This window comes from Solanum lycopersicum, chromosome 1 (assembly GCF_036512215.1).
Source record: "Solanum lycopersicum chromosome 1, SLM_r2.1".
Lineage (NCBI taxonomy): Eukaryota > Viridiplantae > Streptophyta > Magnoliopsida > Solanales > Solanaceae > Solanum > Solanum lycopersicum.
This window is the reverse complement of record NC_090800.1, coordinates 34,486,660-34,491,784: the sequence shown is the minus strand read 5'-3', so window position 1 is coordinate 34,491,784 and position 5,125 is coordinate 34,486,660.

Below are 5,125 nucleotides of genomic sequence, written 5' to 3'. Positions count from 1 at the left end.
ACACAAAAAATTATAAATTTATAATAATGATGTTTATTCATATACAAGTGGTTTAAGCAAAAATTATAGGACTCCAATTGTAGTAACCCATTGGTTATGAGTAGAAGACTCCTAAAAATTTGTATGTCATATGTTTTTTAAAATGTAGCAACACTTGTACATATCAATCCAACAAGATTCTCCTATCAAAATAGGTTCAGAGCCAGGTACCAAATTATTCTCATCTAGAAATTTAACTGTGTGATATATTATTCAATTGAATCACCACTACGCAATGCACAAATATGAGTCCCAAAATAAGGATGGATGAATGTTAGATTCTCTAACATTTGGGGGAGGAATGATTAGCAACTGAAAAATATGTTATACATAATAAATTATAATTGTATGATTCTCTATGAATTAATTTAAGTCAATTATCCGACACATTTGCTGAAGCTATGTTGAAATTTCATTGCGATGCTTCAACGAAAATTTCTTGAAGGACATAATTTATGACATGCATGAAGCATGATACATAAAACAAATCGAAAGAGAAAACTTATTGAGGAAGAAGAGGAAAAAATGATCAAGATGATCATAATAATGAGGCAAGTGCATTAGAAGGAGTACCATGACATAATAGTTTATAAAACCTTGGAAAAGGCTAAGGTACTTGAAAATGATGAAAAATAAAGTGAGTTTGACAAGTTATGTCATATTAAAATCAGTATTAGATAAACATCAATGATATCTTTGATAAAATGTAGCTCTCAAAATTACAAATGGTGACGAGGATCGTGAATTCAACTCTGTCAAATAGTATCATAGATAAATGATTGGCAAAAGAAAATACACAATTTAAGTATATTTTATTTCACTTGAAAAAGTAATGTTTTGAATATAATGTCAGTGGGGTAAAAATAGATTATTGTGCAACAAGTAAAATTCTAAGATATAAAGTATGGCTTGTGTCCTAGGGGTATAAAGAGCTTTTGCAAAAGTCATGACATTATTATATGGAGATGTGTTTTCCTATGGTAGATGCAATGAGATTTCTCCACTCTGGCAATATATGAAAAACTTGAATACACAGAATAAATGATTTTCATGTCTAGCTAGACAAGTAAATATTATATGAAAATCCTTAAAGTGTAAATATTTCAAAATTATCCTATTGAGTAGACCAATAATTGTGAGATCTCTTAACATAAAGATTCATATCAATCTTCTTGAAATGATTAGAAAGTATTATGTGTAATTGGTGCATTTATGTATCATGATATTACTCTCATGGTATAGTAATTTTTTAATGTGAATACAAAATATAACATTACTCATATCAATAGAGATATCAAAGTGATCAAATATTTATTTATAAATGTGTTTATTCTAACCAATCTTGTCAAGGTTTAATGGTTATGAAACTATGATTTATAGGAAGTTTGATTTCAAGAGATATATATGTTTTCATGCGGAAATAATTCCATATCATATTATTCAACAATACAATAAATTTTATTACATAAAAAGGATTTGTCACTTGACTATTGCTATAAACAAATCAAATGAGCAATTTGTCTACACCAACGAGGTCACAACTAAGTGATTGTCAATAATGCATTTGGCTAAACCCAACATATCCAAGAGACAAGAAAATGATATATCTGAATAAACTCAAAGATGTAACATCTTCATGAATGTGATTTGGACAAAGACACAAACGATATCAATATTTGAAAAGCTAATATAAGATTGAGAGGTGTCATTTACAAGAGTTAAGTAATATTTTAATCGGGGGGAGGGGGGGGTAAAATGTGTGTTGCATCCTTTTTTTCTTAAGTGGGCTTTTGTCCCAATAAATTTTACTGGCAGGGGTTTTTATTGAGGTAGCTTTCAATGTGTATTACTAGATAGACATAATACATAAACATGACCCTTAACTTTGCTTCAACGGATCCTCCAACTTGGAGTGTGCACAAGTAGGCACTTAAACTTACATAAAATTGAATAAGTAGACACATTTATTCTACATGACATAATACATATAGGACACCATGTAGGATACAAAATTTTCATGTAAGGTGTCATGTAAGATGATGTGTCTATTTTCTCAATTTATACAAGTTTAAGTGTCTACTTATGCACACTCCAAGTTAATGGCCATAGTTACCAATTGAAGCCAAGTTAAGGGTCATGTTAATGTATTATGCCTACCAGATGTGTACTCTTTTTCCTTCAAAGGGAATTTTTTTCAAAAAATTTTCCTAGTACGATTTTAACGAGTCTCATTATCTATGGATTAGCTCTAGTAAGTAGTAAATGCACCATATTGTCGATGTCCATTGCACAATTTTCTAAACAAGTTCCAAATAGCTCAAATAAGTAGTTTGCTGAAAATCCTTGTAGTAGCTTCCTTAGGCTTGCAACCACGAATGATTATATTGATATACAAAAAATCTATAAAAGTTATAGTACCACAGATTAATTCACAAAATTCATATCAACTTTGACAAAATACAAGCAAGATTGGCATACGAAGAATAAAGAACTGAATTGTGGTCTTTGTGAAGGGAGTAGAACACACTACTCTCAACCAAGATTTTGTCTCACTAGATAAGATAACAAATAATATGTACGACACATAGTACATTTTCTTAGAAAAAAATTGTACATAAACATCCAATGGAAAGTCTTGTAAATAATATATTTATAGATGTCATGTGATGTGCCCCACTTTTGCTACCCTAGAAGTATAACATCTCCAAGTCATATTACACCTATATAGAAGGCATTCCCACAACAATACAACACTCAAAAAAGGGGATTATTATCCATATTATTAGTTTATGTATTCCTCTTTCTTTCTCTTTCCATTTGATTTCAATTTTATATTTATTTTATAACAAAATTGAGATTTGCAGCATTTTCTTGAGATGTTTTTCTTTTTGCCACTTGTATCAATATTCTGGCTTCCTTGATAAATTCATAAGAGCATCTCTAACCTTACTTTCTATTTTACTTTACAAATATAGAGTTTTTTTTATATTTTTAGACAACCAACTCTAATCCAATTCTCTATTCGGAAAAGGGCCAAATACACCCTAGTACTATTGGAAATAGTTTAAGTATATCCCCTCGTTAAACTTTAAGGTTAAATACACCACTTTTCTATATTTTCAAGTTTCAAGTCATATACACTTATAACCAACAAAGGACACATGGACAGATGAGACTAAAGAACTATTAAATTTAAAATAAATTCAATTAAGATATAACCCGACCTAATGTATAATGTTGACCCACCTAATTCATCTGAAACATAAAAAGCCCTAAAATCCATCTTTTTTTGTATCTAGCAAAGGAAAGGAGCATTCTTCAAAAGAAAGTGTCGTTTGATGAAGTTGAGTCATTCAGTGTGTGCTCACCAAACACCTTGTTACCATGTACAATAATTCCTAGTAAAAATTGTTTCTGAAGTTAACCATTTTCGAAAAAGGAACATTTGTATGTGTCATGTTGTTCTTTCTTAAATGATTTTTGACTTTTGACAGAGGTGGTTATTGAAAGACATTTAAAGTTCAACCTTCAATTTGGCAAAACTACAAGTTTCCATTTTTTAACGACTCGGCATTCTCACTTCTTATTGTTGAATTATAAATTAACATCAAAATTTAAGTTTATCATCATTAGTCTTGCCACTACATATGCTCGTGAGTTGTCTCAATTTGGCATTGAAGTATGACTGACAAGTGATTCGCTGCATACCTCTTTGGCTGCATGCCTCTTTGGTTGTTGGAGATACTTAATCATGCATCAGGTTGCTTTGTTTGAAAGATAAATTGGGTTGATCAATGTTATAGATTAGGTCGTGTATATTATTGGGGCAGGGCGAGTTATATCCGAATTGAATTTATTTTAGATTGAATAGTTTTTTAATCCTAGTTGTCCACATATCCTTTGTTAGTTAATGATATTTTTAATTCGAAAGTATAATGCGCGAGGGGGAGGGGGGGGAGATATCTTTAGCTCGAAAGTATAACAAAGGGTATCTTTAAACTATTTCGAATAGTTTAGTGGTATATTTGGCCCTTAGCCAATCTCTATTTTCACCTCTAAAATTTTTTTATTCCTTTTCCTTAACATTATATTGTTATTTCTATTTCATTTTATTTTCTCATTTCATACCTAAATCATTTCTTTCCTTTTTGTTTACAAATAATCACTCTATATAATTTTCATGTAACATAATTTTTTTTATTTTTCAAATTCTTTACCTATTATAAAATTATATTTTATTTTAAATTTCTAAAAGACAGAAATTACAAGCAAATTTAATGTATACATACATATTAATGGACAATTCAAATAAAAATAAAATTATTAATGAAATATGATTACATAATCATCACATAAAAATTCAACTTTCAAGATTATTACGTTGCTCTCAGAAATGTCCTATTAATGTGTTATAAAGTTCAAAATGAGCATTTTTATGCATTCTTGTATTTAGATTATTATATTATGCGTTGTATGTTAAAATTAAAAATTTCATCTTACCATTTAAATTTTGTGCATTCTTAATAGTGAATAAATAAAAATAATTTTAAACTATACCACTTGAAGTTTTTTTTTTAAAAAAATGAAATATTATTAATTCAAAATAAAACTAGTATAGATTAAATAATCTATTTCTAAATTTTAATAAATAATGAGTATTAAAAGTTAAAATAATGGTCTTATATGATTTATAATATATTAATTGTAAATATTATATAATACAAATAATAACAAAATAACCAAAAAGTGAAATAGAGAATATGATAGTAGTTCCCCAAATTTGGAGAACTACTATTCAACTCTCCATAAATAGAGAATAAAGAGTGAAATGAAAGGTGGTTGAATAGCTCATTTTTTATTTTAATGTTCAAATACAAAGAATTGAGAGTAAACTAGAAGTGAGTTGAGGTGAGTTGGAGATGGTAGAAAGACTGACGCAAATGTGTCTACAGCTTTTCCAACAAAAATAGAAAAAATTGATAAGATAAACAAACAAGGTCCATAAACAACTATCCATATGTAAAGTATCTGTAATATTTGGCAGTAGGGTATGGATAAGTGTACCAATAAATTAGGAGAATTAAGG